Below are 21,996 nucleotides of genomic sequence, written 5' to 3'. Positions count from 1 at the left end.
ATTCCAGGGGATGCCGAAGCAGTCAAAGGTGCTGAACAGGAATCTGGCCGTGAGCACACTGGGCTGCACTGGGAGGAGTGTGGCCACGCAGACAATTAGAGGTCTTATGTGGAGAGGCTGAGAGACAAAGCTTCTTCAGCCTTGGGAAGGAGAGACTTAGGGAAGCCCTCTTTGTGCTATGTGGAAAGAAGATAGGAGAGGAAATTCACCAATTCTGCAGCTTTGAAGGTCAGAGTGGCTGTGAGGATAAAGAAATGTCATTCTGAGGGTAGTGCTGTGGTGCAAAACGTCACTCAGAGGAAGTGTGGATGAACCAGTGCTTTTGTGCTTGTGGGAACAGCTGCTGAGGAGGGAGACACAGAGGTAGAGGCTGGGACATCGTGGGGTGAGATCAAGGTGGGGAAGGGCATATAGTGCCACAGCCTGAAGGGAAACAGGCAGAGGTGTGGGGCAGTGTGGGATGGGCTGTGGTGCAGATGGCCAAGGGTGCTGGTGAGGCTGAAAGGGCCTGAGAAATGAGGTCTTTGCCCGCTTGGCTATGGCTGAGGTCCCAGGCAAGAAGCATCAGAGGTAAGGTACAGGATCTCCCTGCCCAGGGGCTGGGGGTCAGCGCTTGGCATTTCTGCTTCATCAGACCAAGCCAGGGTGTCCTCAGCATCAGAGCTGCCTGTGCTTTGCCTGTGTTTGACCCATGGCCTCCAGTTGTCTGCTCTAAGGAGCACTTGGGGAGGCTTTGTCAGGAATGGCTCGAGTGGGGCCTGTTAATGCTTCAGGGTACTTCTCCATTACTGCTGATGTAACTTTTAGAGAGGTTTCTTCACTCTCCTCTTGGTAGCTGAGGACTCAGAAGAAAAGACACTATGGGGTTCATAAAATATATAGATAACCCTTAGAAGCAACTCTCTTCAAGTGATCTAAAAACTCAGGACTTCTACAGTTACTTGGATGTCAGTAAGGTCCTTAGTGATGAAGATTTAAAGGAATTTCTCATGAAGGACCTTTTTCAGTCACAGGTATTTTCTGTCACAGCTCAGTTGGTAGAAGAAGTGACAGCAGCATTCTGGGATGGATATCGGTCTCCTAAGGAGATCTGGACAGGCAGGAAAAGCAGTCTCTTGAGATCTAACCCTGTCTGGAGAGACTTGCTCTTCCCCAAGACCAGCAGTTCCCTCACTGGCTTCCTGGGACTCCCGACACTTTTCCTTGCATCATCTCTGCTCACAGGCACAGACAGATTTCTCTGACAACAAACAGCAGTTACACATGACACAGTTTAATAACCATGACATCTCTCTCCTCAGCTGCCTGCTACGGCCAAGCAGCATGTGAAGGGGGTCAGCTTTCAGAGGAGATTCTCTCCCAGAACAGATTTAACCAGATACATAGAAAGGTCACTTATCACACATTGAACTTGTGACAGAGCAGTTCATGGGACTTCTGAAAGATGGGACGATTTCTAACTCTCTGAATACAAAGCAGACCCCAGAGAGAGCTGATCAGCATCTGAATGACCAAAGAGCAAGAAGAGATGGAAACCTGTGGGCAAAGTGAAGTGCGGAGGTCCTACTTGTCTCTGGAGAAGATCAACATAGGCTTGGCCGTATCAGGAGAGGTGGAAACACCTGAATGTTGAGGGAGATGAAAGAGACAGACATGCAGTAATGAAGGTACAGGGGAAGGTGAGTATTTCTTCCACTGCCATCAGTGCACTCCCTGGAAATTCCCATTCTGTCCTGGTGGGAAAGCATTGCCATTTCAGACAAGTAGTCAAGTGAGTTAACTAATGAAAATGTGCATGTAATTTTAAATAGAAATGCAAGAAAGAGAAATAGAAGCAAAAAATAGGAAAAAAAAATATTTGTAGCCCTCTCCACGATCAAAGCTTGTTATTCTGCAGTGTCTGGATCACACAAGACCAGGAGATACAACATTAGGAATGGAATGAATCTGGTCCATCTTATTACAGCTTAGACAAACTAGAAGGAAAAAATAAAACAACAAAAACACCTACTAAAACCAGACTGGTCCTAATGTGAGTTCCATGGCCAGTGATATGATGAAGAATATTACCAGTTTCTTGCTGCTTAGAAACATCCAGTCATCAGTTTCCTCATGGCATCCTTGAGCTCCTGGTTCCTTATGCTGTAGATGAGGGGGTTCACTGCCAGTGGAAACACCGAGTACAGAAATGACACTACCAGGTTCAGAAATAGGGAGGAGATGGAGGGGGGTTTCAGGTTGGCAAACATGTCAATGCTTAGAAACAGGGAGACCACAGCAAGGTGAGGGAGGCAGGTGGAAAAGGCTTTGTGCCGTCCCTGCTGCGAGGGGATCCTCAGCACAGCCCTAGAAAATCTGCACATAGGACACCACAATGAACACAAAACACCCAAAAGCTAAACAGACACCGACCACAATGAGTCCAGTTTCCCTGAGGTAGGCATGTGAGCAGGAGAGCTTAAGGATCTGGGGGATTTCATAGAAGAACTGGTCAACAGCATTGCCATGGCACAGGGGCAGTGAAAATGTACAGACTGTGTGCAGCACAGAATTGAGAAATCCACTGCCCCAGGCAGCTGCTGCCATGTGGACACAAGCTCTGCTGCCCAGGAGGGTCCCATAGTGCAGGGGGCGGCAGATGGCAACGTAGCGGTCATAGGCCATGACAGTGAGAAGACAGTACTCTGTTGTGATCAAAAATACAAAAAAAAGAGTTGAGCCACACATCCTGTGTAGGAAATGGCCCTGGTGTCCCACAAGGAATTGGCCATGGATTTGGGAACAGTGGTGGAGATGCAGCCAAGGTCAAGAACAGAGAGGTTGAGGAGGAAGAAGTACATGGGGGTGTGGAGGTGGTGGTCACAGGCTATGGTGATGATGATGAGGCCATTGCCCAGGAGAGCAGCCAGGTAGATGCCGAGAAAGAGGCAGAAGTGCAGGAGCTGCAGCTCCCATGTGTCTGCAAAGGGCAGGAGGAGGAACTGGCTGATGGAGCTGCTGCTGTTGGACATCTGCTGCTGTCAAGTGTGGAGACCTGTCCAAGGAGGAGAAGGCACAGTAAGAATTTAGGGAACTCTTCTTTGATGAAAATCTCTTCCAATTCTTAGGGAATACCCTCAGGTTGACTCTTTGGATTGAGGAAGACTTTTGTCAGGTCCCTTTTGGGAGTTCAGCTTTGTTCGGGCTCCAGCATGCCACTGCTAGGAGCAGGGTCAGCTGTGGGCCCTGGAGAACCCAGTTCTGCCTTGCAGCAGTCAGCAAATAGAAGGATGGTGTGATCTCTCACTAAATCCCCTGTGGATAGCAATGAGCTTGTCAGCATTTTCACTCCGATTTCACCTCAGGGCAGAGCAGAGCTTTGGAGCTTTGGTTTTCTCCTGCCTGTACCTGAGGAGTGTTTCTTCTGTTAGAACTCCCTGACATTGTTGCTGCAGTGCCGGTGAAACCTTCTCGTGAGTGCAGAGTGGGGAGACCTGCTCTGGTCTCAGCTGCCCTGGATAATCTCAGATCATTCCCTGGTGTTCCCTTTAGAAGAAACTGGACACCACCGAGAGCTGACGAATCCAGTCCCCGGTCCTACAGATGAGGGTCCTGAAGTGAGGGTCAGCTCAGTGGCAGCCCCACCAATGTAAATGCCCAGGGCCCCAGGTAATGGGGGGACAAAGGCAGCAAGGACAGTGAGAAATGCTCTAGCCAAGTCTGGAAGGACAGGGATGGATAGACAGGCACTCAGGGATTTCTCTTCAACATAGAGTGGACTGCCAATGAGATGGCTCAGTATGAAACCCTGGACTTCCGGGCACAAAGTCTGTGCTGGGTGGCAGAAATCAGGGGGTCTCTGTGCGAAAGTGTCAGCACTGCAGAGTATGTCTGGGAGGTACCAAATCCCCACAGCCAGGGCATTTCTGCGAGCAGCTCCTTCTCCCTCACTCACAATGTCTCTGCTGCCTGGAGCTGTCCCCTGAGCTGCTTCTCTTTGCCCATGTCACCTCCTGATCTTTGCTCACAGACCTCATCCAACCTGCCCTGCGCTCAGCTTAGCTCTGCAGACCCCTCCTGGCATCAGGGCACTGCCCTGGGATCCTCTGTGTGTGCAGGGCTCAGGAGATGCTCTGACAAGGCCTAATGACAAATAAGTTTGCACTGCCTTCAAAGTCTTTAATAAAAGCTCAGCTCTCACTTCCCACTCAGTCCACAGGAGCAGAAAATTCAAAGCAAAGTCCCTTCACCTGGAGCAGAAAACACATCCTTGGTGTTCTTGAAAAGTCTCGTGAAGTTAATGTGCATCTTCTGGAGCTGGGAGCAATTTGAGTCTGTGCAGCACCCTTTCATACAGCAGAAGGACCCTACACTGTCCTTCCATGGTTCACACTTTACACCCATAGCATCTTCTGCAGCAATGTTGATGGAAGAAATCAGGGGGTGAGGCAGGCTGAGTTCTGACCCTGGAGAAGCCAGCTGTCCTGCCCTGTCCCTCTGATGGGGCAGAAGGGCATCCCCTCCAGGCAGCACTCTCTGGTCCTATACAGAACCTGTCCTCCTGACAGACCCCACACACTGTCCCCATATCCCAGCTTTAGGAGATGCCTCCAGGAACAGAACCTGCATTGCCCTGCACCCACAGACATACCAGGCAGAGTGCTGTGGAGATTTCTCCTCCAGTGAGCTCTCAGCATCCATCAGCACTCTCAGCCTCACAGGTCTCCCCTCAGTGCCTACAGGCAGTGTCCCCAGCCCTGTGTGCTTGGCAGAGGAGCTGCTCCTGGGCAGAGCTGTGTCTCTTGTCAGTGCAGCAGGGTTGCCATGAGCTCCCTACAACCCAGGAGCCCAGCCCAGCTCAGCGGGAGAAGTGCAGTTCTTGTAGGCTCCCTCCTGGTGTCTCAGGCCTCATGGGGATCGCTCTGTGATCTCATCTCTCATGTTCCTTCCCTTGGTTGAGGAGGAATTCTTTTGTTCAGTAGAGTCCTTCCTCTTGAACAGACCAGAGCTGGTGGTAGAGTCTGAAAATTACGTCAGGCAATGATAGGACCATCCCCTGGGCAAGGAATGCCCTGAGCCACAAGGTTTTGGTGCTTCTCATCAGATCCCTGAGGAGGTTTCATGTGAGGAACATCTTTCAGCCCTCGGTTCTTTTTTTGGGAGCCATTGTTGAATGTTTAGTTTCAAAATTGGACTCTGTGAGAGCCTGAAAATGCCATCAGGCATGGTTAGGACAAATCCCTCAGCAAGGAACACCCTGAACTTGAAAATTAGTCATCCTGTTTGTTGTCAACATGAGGAAGTTTCAGGCCAGGAACCTCTTTCATCCCTTGCACCGTTTTGGAGCTATTGGTGCAGATCAGCAGTTTTGAAGGTGGAGGGTTGTAGAGCAGTGCAATGACTTCAGGCACTATTAGGGTTGTTCCCTTGGCTAGGAGTGTTCTGATCCTTAAGGTTATTCTTGCTGCTAGTATGGTACCTCTGGAGGTTTCAGGCCAGGAACAGTTTTTGGTCCTTGCCCTTTTTCTCTGGGAGTTGTTGCTGGACATTTAGCAGTTTCCAAGGTGGACTCTGGTACAGCTGGAACTAGATGTCAGTCAATTTTTAGACCACGACATGAAGCACTGTTAGAACTTTTCCCCTGGAAAGGAAAAACCTGAGCTTCAAGGTTACTAGTGCTGCTACTGGGCTACATAGGGAGGTTTTAGGTCAGGAATTTCTTTCATCCTTCACACTTTTTGATTGGGAGATATTGCTGTACCTTTAGGAGTCTCAAAGATGGACACTGGTAGAGCACAGAAGTGATGTCAGGCACTGTTAGACCCCATTCCTGTGGCTAGGAATATCCTGATCCTAAGGTGTCAAGGGCTGTTCATGGGTTACCCGTGGGTGTTTCTGGCCAGGACCATCTTTCAGCTCTTGCACATTTCTTTAGGGAGTCATTGCAGGATATTTAACAGTTTTGAAAATGGATGCTTCAGCACACTGTTAGGACCGTTCCTTTGGCAAGGAGAGTCCTGAGCTCCAAGGTTACTGGGGCTTCTAGTGGGGTACCTGAGGAGGTTTCAGGCCAGGAATATCATTAGGCCCTCACACCTTTTGTTTGGCAGCTATTCCTGTACTTTTAGAAGGGTTGCAGGTGAATGGGGGTAGAGCCAGAAAGTGGTCAGGCACTGTTAAGACCATTCCCTTAAAAGGAAAGCCCTGAGACCAAAGTTACTGGGCTGCTAGTGTGCTACTTTGGGAGGTTTCAGGCCAGGAACACCTTTCCGCTCTCACATCTTTTGAGGGGAGCTATTGCTGGGCATATATCAGTTTTGAAAGTGCTGATAGAGCTTGAAAACGATGTCAGGCAATGTTGTGACTGTTCCCTTGGCTAGGAAAGCCCTGAGCCCCAAGGTTACTGGTTCTCATGGCACGCAACCTGGGGAACTTTCAGTCCAGGAAGATCCTTCATGCCTCACAACCTTTGCTTGGGCTATTGCTGGATATTTAGCATTTTTGAAACTTGATGCTGATAGAGCTGGAAAATTATGTCAGTCAGTGTTAGGACCCATCCCTTGCATACAAAAGTTTTGCTCCCCTAACCAGGTAGCCCACAAGCAACCCTGGTATCCTTGGGGTAAAGGCATTCCTAGCCAAGGGAATGGTTTTAATAATGCCAGACATCATTTTCGGGCTCTACCAGTGTCCTCATTTAAAAATGCAAAACATCCAGCAGTAGCTCCCACACAAAAGGTCTGAGGGTCTAAAGACGTTCCTCAGCTGAAACCTGCCTAGGTAACCCACTAGCAGCACCAGTAACCTTAAGGCTCAGCACATCTGGAGCCAAGGGAACAATCCTAATAAGATCTGATGTCATTTTCGGGCTCTACCAGGGTCCACACTCAAAAATGATAAATGTCCAGCAGTAGCTCCCAAACAAGTGGTGTGAAGGCTGAAAGATGTTGCCGGTCTGAAACCTCCCAGGTAGCTGTCACGATCCACAACCAGACAGACGAATTTGGCAAAGGTTACACCCCTCTGTGTTCCAACTGACCTCAGGTGGCTGGGGGCAGCTGGGCTTAACTACTGTGAAATGTCCAACTAGGTGTTTTGTTATGACCAGGTCTTTACAATTTCCAGGAACAGAATGAAGACTTAAAGCCAAGTCAAGGATCTAGTCACTTTATTTGGCCCACAACAAGCATACAAGAGAAGGGGAGAAGAATGAAAAAAAAACGGAAAAAGAGAGAGAGAGATTGCAATATCTGCCACCACAGAGCTGTGGTATCCTGTCTGTCCAATGTCTTCAGGTCCAGTGGGGGAACGTTCCCTCACTGTTGGTCACCTCTGTTCTTTTATTGTGTTGTATTCACTCCTTCCAGGAATCAATTAGCATATTCCAAGAGCTATTTTGTTTAACCTCACCCACCACTCAGTGGTTTTAGAGGTCTCTGGGCCCCTCTGTCTTCCAGACCCTGATCTGTTTCATTAGTAATAATTTCTAGGAGAGCTTGTAGATGAATAATGAGATGTAGATTATATATAGGTTCTCGATCATCACTTATCTATTCATTAGGATTCTAGGTTTCAGGTCCATAATTTTGTATGATACCTTGAGGGGTCCACCTGTCTTTCCCCCACCTGCTATAGAAACATCAATAGACCGGTGATATCAACTCAGGTCATCATATACCTTAATTCCCAAACTGTTTCCACTCTGGTCTGCCAACAAAAAAACCCCAGAAGAGGTGTGTATAGCCTACATAACATGTTCTGTTCCAATTATTTGGTAATTTTGGATAAGCGTGGTGACCACAAATCCAGTAATGACCTTTTAAAGCCCAAATTCCATTTACAAATGGTCCATTCCCTTTGCATCTAAAACAGGAATTACAGGGAGTTTCAAAAAAGTGGTGTTTTTCAAGCTCAAAGGATGCTTAATTCGATAATTTGATTTTATTGCATTAATCCAAACATTGCATCTCCATGCTCCTACCTGAATGCTTTAGTTACACTGAATGGTAACTTCCTGGTTGGTTATGCCAACCATGTTATGCCACAAGCCAAAGGGTTGGATTCCCTCAGTATCTCAACTCCCATAAGATTGGTATTAGACAAAAAGCTATCAAATCATTCTTTACGTCCAGTTTCATTGACCCATGCCCAACTTAGTCATTGAGAGATGAGTTTTGCTCATCAGTGGTGTTGCTCAATATACACAATAACATGTCACCTTCGACAGGAAAAGAGTGATTCTAAGTTAAATGGGTCGACATCCAAGGAAGACACAATGTTTTCCATACCTGAATGTCCAGTCACACACACTATGACCCACAAAAACTCCATTGTTTTCATTCTGATTAAGACAATATTCCCCCTTATCTGGAACTGGGGTTTTCCGGGGGTTTGTTTCCTCGTTCCAATATAATGAATCATTACCAATAGTTGTGTCACTTAGATCACTCAGGAGCCGTTTCAGGGATATTGTTTCGACGTCCATGGCCAATCTTTAAATCCTAAAGGACTCCCACATCCCCAACAATTTGTCGGGTTAAAAGCATTGGACACCTACTGGCCTAAAGTTATAAATTCATTTTGCCACCCCAGGCTGAAGAGGGGGACACAAAAGTTTCCCCAGATATTAAAGGTGGTGAGAATGATCAACCAAACCAGTGTTTGTGATAGTCTGCTAAACCTCCTATAAATATTAACAAAGCAGTTATTAACTAAACTATACAGACAATTAACAGCTTCATCTATTCCTTCAAGCAGGTGTCAGAGATTCCATCTGGAAAAGAAAGGAAAAAAAACGGGCTCGGTTCATTTTAAGGAACAGGAAGTAGATTGTTATTAGAAGGATGGAATGATCCACCTTGTATTGACACGCGCCATCTACCGTCCTTTTTGGGAATGGCAAAAATAGGCAAGTTCCATGGACTTTTGGAAGGCTGGATATGTCACTTAGTCAGTTGCTCCTGTATTAAATCTTGTGGGTGGGCAAGTTTTTCTTGAGTAAGCAGCCATTGATCGACCCAAATGACAGTTTCTGTTTTCCAGGTTAATTTTAAAGGGGGTTGCCCACTTTCAATGGCTGCCATCAAAAATCCTTTTGCTTAGTAACCAGCCTTGCTCCTAGTTGGCTAAGCACATCCCTCCCTAACAGACTGTCCTAGTTTCATCTAGGATGGAGTTAATTTCTTTTCTAGCAGCGGATGGAATGCCGTGTTTGGGAGTCAGGGTGAAAGCAGTGCTGTGAGCACCCTGATGTTTCTAGTTGTTGCCAAGCAATCAAGGACTTTTCCAGTTGTTCATAATTCCCTACTAATAAGAAAGGAGGGGACACAGCCAGGACAGGTGACTCAAACTGGCCAAAGAGAGTATTCCATGCCAATTACGTCATGCTCAGTATAAAGGGGGACTGGGGGGAGGAGGAGCAGGGGCGGCTCCAGGACGCGCGGTTTTTGGGGGACGGTCTGGTTCTGGGACAGCTCTGGGCTGCACAGCCTGAGTTGTGTGGTTTGGTGAGAAACTGCATTGTGTATCAGCAGGTTCATATATTTTGTGCTCCAAAGTCCTGTTAGCATTGTTATATCTATCTTTCTGCTATTCTAGTAAACTCTCCTTATGCCAACCTGTGGGGTTTTGGTTTCTTGGTTTGGGGGATTTTTTCCCTTTCATTTCCCTTCACCCCCTCCCCCCCTCTTCCTTTAAAAGAACAAGTGATTTTGTGGTGCTCAGCTCTCAGCTGGGGCAAAACCACAACAGTCCTGTTGGGTGCCCAACATGGGGCACAAAGGGTTGGGGTAACGGTAGATCTGACCCAATTACATTTAAGATAAAGCTGTGATAAGCACTGTTATTTAAGCAGTCTCTGGTCATTATGCTGTGGTATTTATTCACATGACTGTGGTCATGGTTGTGGTACTCAAACCACTGTTTGCTGCATGCACTCCTGGCAGGGTTCTTCGCCATCTTGGGGCTGGTGCTCTTGTACTTCACTTTAGTGTGGTTTATGATATCAGTCTATGATAGGGTAACATCAATGACCATGAGCTTAAGCTGGTATTTGCATGGGGTTTTGCTGTCCTGTCCATTCCTCAGACAGGGAGGGATTACTAACAGCAGCTGGTATGGAGGGGGCACAGAGGGGAATAACTACACTGCTTTCTTTCCCTTTGGGCTAAATACAACAGCTCTTATAACAGTTTTTGAAAATTTTCAATATCCCTGGGATACTCAAACTGGCATTGTGCTATCACAAGGTTTGTTGCAGATGCTCCAAGTTTTGTTATGCATTAAGCAAAAGTTTAAGAATACCACTCAGGAATTTTCCCTGAGACTGGATCATCAGGAATGGCAGGGCATGTGGCAGAGTATGGGCAAGTACCTAGGCACTTTCTCACACCCATTGGTTTGGAACTTCACTCCTGAAAAGCTACAGGACCCTGATAAAATGACTGCATATCTGAAAAAAATTGCTGGAGTTTTTCCAAAGACGCTCAGTTACTGCCCTGTGCTGGGCCCTGGCCACTGAACGCTGTTTGATAGCAGGCAGCACTGTCAGGGGGAAGGGAAGGAAAACAGACTGGCAGATACTGTAGCTGCTGCAATCCCCACAACAGACACTGCCGATGAACCAAAAAACTAACCCACACCAGTGTCTGTTGCTCCCATACAAAAGAGGGAACACACAAAGAAATCAGTTCGTGTAGTGACAGATGATGATGATGATGATGAACTGGGGCCATCTGGAGCATGTCAGGATGAGGCAGAACCAGAGGTTGTCACATGATCCCTGATCCTGAGTGAGCTGTGTGAGGTTCAAAAAGATTTCAGCTGCCACCAAGTGAGCACATCATTACTTGGTTGCTCCGATGCTGGGATCACGGGGTCAGCAGTCTGGAATTAGAAGGCAGGGAGGCCAAGCAGTTGGGATCCCTAGCTAGGGAAGGAGGCATTGACAAGGCGATTGGGAAAAAGCTGGAAATCCTCAGCCTCTGGAGGTGACTACTGTCAAGTGTGAAGAAAAGGGATCCCATAAAGGAATACATTATGTCAGACACCCAAGTGGAACACCACAGAGGCAGCTGTCCAGCACCTGAGAGAACTAACTGTACAGGAGCTGATTTATTATGATCTGGAGAACTCACAGTTACCTGTTGATCCTGATGAAGTCCAATGCACCCCAGCCATGTGGCATAAGGTTGTACAAAATGCACCATCAGGGCACATCAATTCACTGGCAGTAATGGACTGGGGTGATACAGAAAGCACCAGGGCAGACTTGAGGTTGACCACTGGGGTTTTGGAGTCAGAGCTACAAAGGATCTGAGGCCACTTACACTCCAACAGAAAAGGAAGTACTGGAAGCATATGAAGGGTTGTGAGCTGCTTCAGAAGTGATTGGAACTGAAGCTCAGCTTCTCCTGGCACCCCGACTGCTGGTGCTGGGCTGGATGTTCAAAGGGCAGGTCCCTTCTGCACACCATGCCACTGATGCTTTGTGGAGCCAAGTGTGCACTGATTACACAGCGGGCTTGCATAGGAAACCCCAGTCACCCAAGAATCTTGGAAGTGATCACAGACTGGCCAGAAGGCAAACATTTTGGGATGTCACTGGAGGATGAGGAGGTAACATGTGCTGAAGAAACCCCACCATACAACAAACTGCCAGAGAATGAGAAGCCATATGCCCTGTTCACTGATGGGCCCTGTCGCATTATGGGAAAGCATCGAAGATGGAAAGCTGCTGTAGGGAGTCCTGCAAGATGAGTAGCAGAAACCACTGAATAACAAGGTGAATCAAGCCAATTTGCTGAGGTGGAGGTCATCCAGTTAGCCCTGGACATTGCTGAGAGAGAAAAGTGGCCAATGCTCTACCTTTATACTGATTCATGGATGGTAGCCAATGCCCTGTGGGGGTGGTTGCAGCAGTGGAAAAAGAACAACTGGCAGCGTAGAGGCAAACCCATATGGGCTGCTGACTTATGGCAAGATATTGCTGCCCGGTTAGAGAAGCTCGTTATAAAGGTACATCATGTTGATGCCCATGTGCCTAAGAGTCAGGCCATGGGGGAACATCAAAACAACCATCAGGTAGATAAGGCTGCTAGGATTGAAGTGGCTCAGGTAGATCTAGACTGGCAACGTAAGGGTGAACTATTCATAGCTCGATGGGCTCATGACTCCTCAGGTCATCAAGGGAGAGATGCAACATATAGATGGGCTCGAGATCGAGGGGTGGACTTAACCATGGATGCTATTGCACAAGTTATCCATGAATGTGAGACGTGTGCCACAGTCAAGCAAGCGAAGCAGTTGAAGCCCCTTTGGTAAGGAGGACGGTGGATGAAATATAAATATGGGGAGGCCTGACAGATTGATTATATCACCCTCCCACGAACCCGCCATGGCAAACGTTACGTGCTTACGATGGTGGAGGCAACCACCGGCTGGCTAGAAACATATCCCGTACCCCATGCCACTGCCCGGAATACAATCCTGGGCCTGGAAAGGCAAGTCCTATGGCGACACGGCACCCCAGAAAGAATCGAGTCAGACAACGGGACTCATTTCCGAAATGCTCTCATAGACACCTGGGCAAAAGAGCATGGCATTGAGTGGGTGTACCACATTCCTTATCATGCACCAGCCTCTGGGAACATTGAACGATATAATGGGCTCTTAAAGACTACCCTGAAAGCGATGGGTGGTGGAACATTCAAACATTGGGATACACATTTAGCCAAAGCCACGTGGTTAGTTAACTCTAGGGGATCCACCAATCGAGCTGGTCCTGCCCAGTCAAAATTTCCACGTACTGCAGAAGGAGACAGAGTCCCAGTAGTGCATATGAAAAGTATATTAGGGAAGACGGTTTGGGTCATCCCTGCTTCAGGCAATGGTAAACCCATGTCTGGGAATGCTTTTGCTCAAGGACCTGGCTGTACTTGGTGGGTAATGCAGAGGGATGGAGAAGTTCAATGTGTACCTCAAAGTGATTTGATTTTAGGTGAGAATAGCCAATATAATTAATAAGGTAGAAATTGTATTATAATAATTGCTCTGTACATTCATTATTGCTACTATTGCTGTATGTTGTTGTATGTTGTACCAATGGAGTTACAGCCGGAGTCATACAAGTCAATGAAGGAAGAGTGCCACGATGACAGGACCAAGACCTGGTGTTCCAAGAACTTTTTCCTCCTTCCCTTTGAAAATGAACATCTTTGATTCACAGAACAAGGACATGGACCATGTCAGGTGTATCGGTCGAGAGCCCGAGATGCAACGATTCAGTGGCGCATACTGACACCATGAGAGACTGTTACGATGAATGAAGCCTGAAAATCATCATGGACTAAATGTTCATTCACTCAACAAACTCAGAGGAATGGTTCATAGACTAAGGGAATAATACCTGTATGCATGTGTGTGCATATACATGTGTACATACATATATGTGTGTCTGAAACAAGAAACTGGTTGTACCCAAAAGAAATGGTTGGATCTGGTCATGACGTAAATGGTATGGAATAAGGGGTGGAGAATGTCCTGGTTCTGGTCAGGATAGACTTAATTTCATTTGTAGCAGCGGATGGAATGCTGTGTTTGGGAGTTAAAATGAAAGCAGTGCTGATAACACCCTGATGGTTTTAGTTGCTGTCAGACAGTCAAGGACTTTCTCAGCTCTTCATGAGAAAGGAGGGGAGAAGCCAGGACAGGTGACCCAAACTAGCCAAAGAGAGTATTCCACGCCAATTATGTCCTGCCCAGGATATCGGGGGCTCACGGGAGGAAGGCCGAGGGCAGCTCCGGGACGCGTGGTTCTTGGGGGACGGTCGGGTTCTGGGACGGCTCTGGGTGGCACGGCCTGAGCTGTGGGTTTGGTGAGAAACTGCATTGTGTATCAACAGCTTCATTTATTTTTGCTCTAAAGTCCTGTCAGCATTGTTACATTGTATCTTTCTGTTATCTTAGTAAACTATCCTTATCCCAACCCACGGGCCTCTTAATTTCTTGGTTTTGGGGTTATTTGCCCTTTCCTTTTTCCTTCCCTTACCTCTCACCCCCCTCCCCTTCCCATTTCCCTGCTCTTTTCCTCTAAGGAGCAGGCAGCTGCGTGGATCTCGGCTCTCAGCCGGGGTGAAACCATGACACACTGTCATTTCATACAAGTGGTCAAGTGATTCAGCTGATGAAAATGTGCTTATATCTTTTTTTTAAATGTAAGGGGGGAAAAAAAGAAGGAAAATTTGGAACACTTTGCAGAAAAACATAATGCAAAGAAAGCACAGCTCAGAATTAAGCAGTGTTTGGGTTAAAGAAGACCGGGAGATACTGCATTAGGAATGGGATGAACAGGCACCATGTTATTATAGTATAGAGAAACTAAAAGAAAATAAATGTTAACAATATTTTGCTTATTGGTACTTGGAAAAATCTCAACATCAGTTTCCACACGGCATTGTTTAGCTCCTGGTTCCTCAAGCTATAGATGAGAGGGTTAACTGCTGGTGGAAACACTGAGTAAAGAAATGACACTACCAGGTTCAGAAATAGGGAGGAGATGGAGGGGGGCTTCAGGTAGACAAACATGGCAGTGCTGAGGAACAAGGAGACCATGGCCAGGTGAGGGAAGCAGGTGGAAAAGGCTTTGTGCCGTCCCTGCTCTGAGGGGATCCTCAGCACAGCCCTGAAGATCTGCACATAGGACACCACAATGAACACAAAACACCCAAATGATAAACAGAGACTGAACACAATGACTCCAGTTTCCCTAAGGTAGGCATCTGAGCAGGAGAGCTTGAGGATCTGGGGGATTTCACAGAAGAACTGGTCAAGGGCATTGCCCTTGCAGAGGGGGAGTGCCAATGTATTGGCTGTGTGCAGCACAGCACAGAGAAACCCACTGGCCCAGGCAGCTTCTGCCATGTGGACACAAGCTCTGCTGCCCAGGAGGGTCCTGTAGTGCAGGGGGTGGCAGATGGCAACGTAGCGGTCATAGGCCATGACAGTGAGCAGAAAGTACTCTGTGGAGATCAAAAAGAAAAAGAGAAAGAGTTGAGCCACACATCCTGTGTAGGAAATGGCCCTGGTGTCCCACAAGGAATTGGCCATGGATTTGGGAACAGTGGTGGAGATGAAGCCAAGGTCAGTAAAAGAGAGGTTGAGGAGGAAGAAGTACATGGGGGTGTGGAGGTGGTGGTCACAGGCTATGGTGATAATGATGAGGCCATTGCCCAGGAGAGCAGCCAGGTAGATGCCCAGGAAGAGGCAGAAGTGCAGGAGCTGCAGCTCCCGTGTGTCTGCAAAGGGCAGGAGGAGGAACTGGCTGATGGAGCTTCTGTTGGACATCTGCTGTCAACAAGTGTGGAGACCTGTCCAAGGAAGAATATACAGTTACAAATTAAAGACCTCTTTTATGAGGAAAACCTCTTGAAACCCTAAGGGAATGCCCCCGTATTGACTCTCTGCATTCAGGAAGACTTTTGGAAGGTCCCTTTTGGGAGGTCTGCTTTATGCTGGCTTGAGTGTGTCACTGCTGGGAGGAGGGTCAGCTGTGGGCTCTGGAGAACTTAGTCCTGCCTGGCAGCAGTCAGTAAATAGAAGGATGGTGTGATCTCAGACTAAATCCCCTGTGGAGAGGAATGAGCTTTTCAGCACTGTCACTCCAGTTTCACCCAAGGGCAGAGCAGAGCTTTGGAGCTTTGGTTTTCTCCTGCCTGTACCTGAGGAGTGTTTCTTCTGTCAGAACTCCCTGACATTGCTGCTGCAGTGGCAGTGGAACCTTCCCCTGAGTGCAGAGTGGGGAGAGCTGCTCTGTCCATCAGCCCTGGTATCAGCTGCCCTGGGCCCCATTTATTCAAACAAAGCTGGAACGACAGGGACAGACAGGAATACACTCAGAGGTTTCTCTTCTCTAGGGAAGCCAATCGAAAGACTCATTAGTAAACCACAGAATCCTGAGGTCAGAGTCTGTGCTGGGTGGCATTTCTGGAAGCAGTTGCTTCTCCCTCCCTGACAATGTCTCTGCTGCCTGGAGCTGTCCCTGTAGCTGCTTCTCTCTGCCCATTTCACCTCGTGCTCTGTGCTCACAGACCTCATCCAACCTGCCCTGCACTCAGCTCTGCTCTGCAGACCCCTCCTGGCATCAGGGCACTGCCCCAGTGCAGGGCTCAGGAAAAGCTCCACCTCAATGAGAATTGTGTTTTCATTGCACATTCTTGATGGAAGAAATAGGTTCTCATCTACCAGAGTCAGCACAGCCCACAGGAGAGGAGATGTCAAAGTAAAGACTAAGGATAATCTGGAAAGCATCAGGAAAATTTTTCCATGATGGTATTCTTCCAGGTCCCTTTGGAATTACTCAAGAATTAGCTGGAGCTGGGAGCAAAGCTGACCCATTCAGCACTTTCTTACAGCAGAAGGACCTTACGCTGCCTTTCCCTGGGTCACTCCTCAAACCCACAGGTGCTGTCTCTATCACTGTGGAAAGCCCATGAGCCAGGCTGAGTGCTGACCCTGCTTACTAGGACAGCCCTGGGCACCCCTGGGTGCAAACACTGCTTCACACCTCTGCAACCATGCACAGGAAAGGAGAGCTGGTGGGGCAGAAAGGCATCCCTGACCGGCAGCACTTCCTGGTCCTGTAGAGAACCTGTCCTCCTGACAGACCCCACACACTGTCCCATGTCCCAGCTTTAGGAGATCCCTCCAGGAACAGAACCTGCATTGCCCTGCACCCACAGACATACCAGGCAGAGTGCTGTGGAGATTTCTCCTCCAGTGAGCTCTCAGCACCCGTCAGCTCTCTCAGCCTCACAGGTCTCCCCTCGGTGCCTCCAGGCAGTGTCCCCAGCCCTGTGTGCTTGGCAGAGGAGCTGCTCCTGGCCAGAGCTGTCTCTCTGCAGTGCTGTAATGTTTCATGAGCTCCCACTGTCCCAGGAGCCCAGCCCAGCTCACAGCAGAGGAGCAGGTGAATACATCACACACTCCATTCCCCACAGGCTCCTGCAAGGTGTCCCTGGAGCTCCAAGGAACTAACTTGGAAAAATACTGAAGTCCTCTCTGACGTTCCCTCCCTTGGCTAGGGAGAAATCCTTGTGTCCAGCAGAGTCCTTTGTCCTGATCAAACCAGAGCTGGGCAATCCCCTTTTCTTGTCTTCCCATGATACAGGAGCCCCAGGCAGGGACAGGGAGGCAACTCTTGTCCCCTGTGAAAAGGGAGTCAGGCCAGTCGTTCCAGACCCCTCATCCTTGCTTTGCACACCTGGTGCTGGAAGGGAACACAGTGCTGGCCCATGGAAGAGGCTTCAGCTCCTCATCCATACCTAGGAGTTTGCGACACAAATGAGAGCATTTGAATTTTCCTTGTATATAAATCTCTCCTGACTTCTGTCTTTTACTTCTGCAACACTTACCCATAGCCAGAGGAAGCAAATGTCCAACAGCAGCTCCATCAGCCAGGTCCTCCTCCTGCCCTTTGCAGACACACAGGAGTTGCAACTCTTGCTCTTCCTGGCATCTACCTGGCTGATCCTCTGGTCAAGAGTTTCATGATCATTACTGTAGCCTATGAGCATTACCCCACACCCCCATGTACTTATTCTTCCTCTTCAACCTCTTGTTGAATGTGTGGTGGTTTCACCCAGGTGCTGACTAAAGCTGCTCTATCACTCCCATCTAATTTATTACCCAGTCCAAAGAGAGTAGAGCAATGAGGAAAAAGGAAAAGAACCAAACTTGAAAACACACCCCATATCCCTTCCTATTTTTGTCAGGGTCCACTTCAGTCTCCACTTCTCTCCTTCCTCTGACTGAGCAGCATGTGGGTGGGGAATGGGAATGGGGATTGGGGTCAGTTCATCACATATTGTCTCCGCCGCTCCTTCCTCCTGAGGGGAGGACTCCTTACAGTCTCCCCTTGCTCCAGCATTGGGTCCCACCCACATGAGACACTCCTGCATGAACCCTCCAACGTGAGTCCTTACCACATGGCTTCAGATCATCACCAACTGCTCTAGGGTGGGTCACGTTAATGGGCTGCCCTCCTTCAGCGACAGACTGCTCCAGCCTGGGTCCTCCACCGCCCTGCCAGCAAACCTGCTCCAGCACAGGCTTCCTATGAGGTCACAGCCTCCTTCAGGTGTCTCCACATGCTCCAGCGTGGGGATGTCTACAGGCTGCAGGTAGAATCAGTGTTCCACATCATTCAGAATGGGCGGTGGGGGAACAACCTTACTGACCATGGCCTTCCCCAGGGGCTTCAAGGGAATCTCTTCACATTTATCCCATTCCTAACCCAGGATCTCCCGGTCTTGTGTGACGCAGACATTCTGTAACACAAAGCTGTGCTCTCTTTGCATTATGTCTCCCTGGTAAGGTGCTCAGATTTCTCCAGGAGGATGCTGTGGAGACAGTGATGAAGGCTTAACTATGCAGACCACATCCACCGCCTTCCCCTCATCCACTGAGCAGGTCACCTTGTCATAGAAGAAGATCAGCTTCTTCAAGCACCATCTGCCTTTGCTAAACCCATGCTGAGTGGGCCCGATTGCCTGAGTGTCCTGCATGTGTTGCATGATGGCACTCAGGATGATTTGTTCCATCACCTTCCCCAGCACCAAGGTGAGGTTGACAGACCTGTAGTTCCCTGTGACATTCTTCTGGCCATTCTTATAGATGGGTGTCACATGTACCAGCTTCCAGTCAGCTGGAACCACCCAGGTCATCCTTGATAGCTGGTAAATAAGGGAAGGATTCTTGGCAAGCATTTCTGCCAGCTCCCTCAGTACCCTCAGGTGTATCCCATCTGGAATCATTGACTTGTGCAGATCTAAGCAGCTGAGTAGGTCACTTAGGAATTACCCTGGGATTATGGGAGCTTTGGTCTCCTTCCCATCCTCATCTTTCCAATCAGGGATCTGTGTATCAGGAGACAACTGATTGTACTGCTGAAGACTGAGGCAAAGAAGGAATTAAGTACATCAGCCTTTTTTCTTCATCCTCCACCACAATGGTTCCCCCCCCATTCAATACAAGTGAGAGATTGTCCCTGGCCCTCCTTCTGTTATTAATGTTGTTGTGGTTTAGCCCTGGCTGGAGGCAAGACACCCACCAAAGTCAGTCTATTACTCCCCTTCTTAGTTGGATAGGGGAGAAAATATATATTAAGATGCTCAGGAGTCAAAATAAGGACAGGGAGAGATCACTCTGTCAATGACATGGGCAAAACAGACTCAACACAAAGTGAAGAAGAAACTACTCTACTTTATTACACTACACTACAGCTACAAAGAACAGTGAAGAAAAAAAACGGAGTTGGGAGCATGACCAGATCTTAAAACAAATGTAACCAGATCTTAAAACACTTTCCTCCCACCTTTCCCTTCTTAGCAGACTTCAGTCAGGATTTTGCTCCCTTATTCCCCTCTGTTCACAGTTCAGGGGGGGGGTAGGACTGGGGAAAATGGGGTTCTCGGTAACACCTTTCCCCTACCCCTCCATTCTAAGCAGACTTCCCTTTAGCCATGATCTTGCTCCCTTCTTCCCCTGCTCACAGTACAGGGGCTCTCCTGTTCTGGGGAACCCTCTCCTAACACCTCTGCCCTCAGGACTTTTCCCCTCTGGGACAGAGCGGCCATCCATTGGCAATGTGCCAAATGCCCAGCCGTAGCTCCCAAACAAAAGAAGTCAGGGCTTAAAGACACATCTGGCCTGAAACCTCCTCGTACAGCCTGCAAGCAGCCCCTCTGACCCCGGGGATCAGATCATACCCTGTTACCAGAACCCCCTTCTGTTTCCTCTGCCCTCAGGATTTTTCTCTTCTCAGCCAGAGCAGCCGTCCATTGGCAACGTGCACGGTGACTGATGTAGCTCCTAAACCAAAAGACCTGGGATTGAAAGACATACCAGGCCCAAAACATCCCTGCAGAACTCAGAGGCAGCCCCTCTGACCCTGGGGATCAGGGATCTCCTGTTCCAGGGATCCCCCTCCTAATGTCCCTGCCCTCGAGAATTTTCTCTTCTGTGCCAGTTCCTCCGTCCATGGGCAACATGCCAAATGCATAGAGGTATTTCCCAAACCAAAGGAGCCAAGGTTTAAAGACATACCCAGCTCGAAACCTCCCTGCAGAGCCTGGAGGCGACCACTCTGACCTTGGGGCTCAGGGCTTTCCTGTTCTGGGGAAACCCCTCCTAATGCCCCTGCCCTCGGGATGTTTCTCTTCTAGGCCGGAGCGACCGTCCATTGGCAACGTGCCAAACATCCAACCGTAGCTCCCAAACCAAAGGAGCTGGGACTGGAAGACCTACCCTGCCTGAAACCTCCCCGCGGAGCCCGCAGGTGGCCCCTCTTTCCTTGGGGGGCTCAGGGCTTTCCTGTTCTGGGGAACCCCCTCCTAATACCCCTGCCCTTGGCATTTTTCTCTTCTGGGAAGGTGCCCTGCTGGACTTGTTTGTAAACAGAGAAGGGCTAGTGGGGGATGTGAAGGTTGGAGGACGCCTGGGGCACAGTGATCATGAGCTGATAGAATTATTAGTACTGGGAGAAGTAAGGAAGGTAGACACCAGAACAAGCACCTTGGACTTCCGCAGGGCTGACTTTGGGCTGTTCAGAAAGCTGCTCGATAAGATTCCATGGGAGGCAGCCCTTGAGGGCAAAGAGCACAGGAGGGTTGCTTGCTCCTCAAAAAGGTGGCACAAGAACAGGCTGTCCCAGCCTGTCTGAAGAGGAGTCAGCGAGGAAGGAAGCCAGCTTGGCTGAGTAGGGAGATCCAGGAAGATCTTCGGGAAAAGAGGAAAAAAGTACGAGCTTTGGATGAAGGGGCAGGTGTCTTGGGCCAACTACAGGAATGTAGAGAGATCATGTAGGGAGAAAGTCAGAAGGGCTAAAGCTGAACTGCAACTCAGACTGGCCAGTTCTGTAAAAGAGAATAAAAAGTCTTTCTATAGGTACATTAACAGTAAGAGAAGGATCAAGGAGAATCTCCAGCCCTTATTGGATGCAGAGGGAACATTAGTGACAAGGGATGAGGACAAGGCTGAGGTCCTTCATTCCTTCTTTACCTCAGTCTTTAATAGTAAGGATGGATATTCCCTGAGTACTCATCCTCAGGAACTGACTGACAGGGAGGAGAAGAATAACAAAGTTCCCATGGTTCAGGAGGAAATGATGAGTGACCTACTTGGCCAGTCAGATACACACAAGTCAATGGGGCCAGATGGGATTCACCTGAGGGTGCTGAGAGAGCTGGCAGATGTGCTTGCCAAACCCCTTTCCATCATCTACCAGCAATCCTGGCAGACTGGGGAAGTTCCACTCGACTGGAGTCTGGCAGATGTGACACCCATAGACAAGAAGGGGCGGAAGGAGGATCCAGGGAACTACAGGCCTGTCAGTCTGACCTCACTCCCGGTGAAGGTCATGAAGAGGGTCATCTTGGGAGCTGTCATGCAGCTCATGTGTGATGGCCAGGGGATCAGGCCCAGTCAACATGGGTTTACAAAAGGTAGATCCTGTCAAACCGAAGGTAGGGAGGCTCTTCAGAGGGATCTGAACAGACTGAACTGATGGGCTGTGACCACTGGGATGAGGTTAAAAAAGGCCAAGTGCAGAGTGCTGCACATGGGACAGAACAACCCCCTGCAGCGCTACAGGCTGGGGGAGACTGGCTGGAGAGCTGTCAGGCAGAGAAGGACCTGGGGGTGTTGGGTGACTGCAGGCTGAATATGAGCCAGCAGTGTGCCCAGGTGGCCAGGAAGGCCAATGGCATCTTGGCTTGTATCAGAAATAGTGTGGCCAGTAGGCCAAGGGAAATAATTTTGCCCCTGTAGTGGGCATAGGTGAGGCCACACCTCGAGTGCTGGGTCCAGTTCTGGGCACCATAAGAAGGACATTGAGGTCCTGGAGTGAGTCCAGAGAAGGGCAATGAGGCTGGGGAAGGTAGTGGAGAGGAAATCCAATGAGGAACAGCTGAGGGAGCTGGGGCTTTTTAGCCTGGAGAAGAGGAGACTGAGGGGAGACCTTAT

At 48.9% G+C, this 21,996-nt stretch overlaps 1 pseudogene across 1 annotated transcript; it reads right to left on the bottom strand.

Annotated features, from left to right (window-relative positions):
* Nucleotides 1-2,084: 2,084 nt before the first annotated feature.
* LOC311198468 (olfactory receptor 14C36-like) lies at nucleotides 2,085-3,011 on the bottom strand (annotated as a pseudogene). Its single transcript has one exon. The product of its transcript is annotated as an olfactory receptor 14C36-like (transcript).
* Between the last annotated feature and the right edge of the window lie 18,985 nt (nucleotides 3,012-21,996).

The sequence above is a fragment of the Gallinula chloropus genome (assembly GCF_964237585.1).
Source record: "Gallinula chloropus genome assembly, chromosome: 18".
NCBI lineage: Eukaryota > Metazoa > Chordata > Aves > Gruiformes > Rallidae > Gallinula > Gallinula chloropus.
Note: the sequence above shows the minus strand (reverse complement) of the source record. Positions and strands in the feature narration are given on the sequence as shown.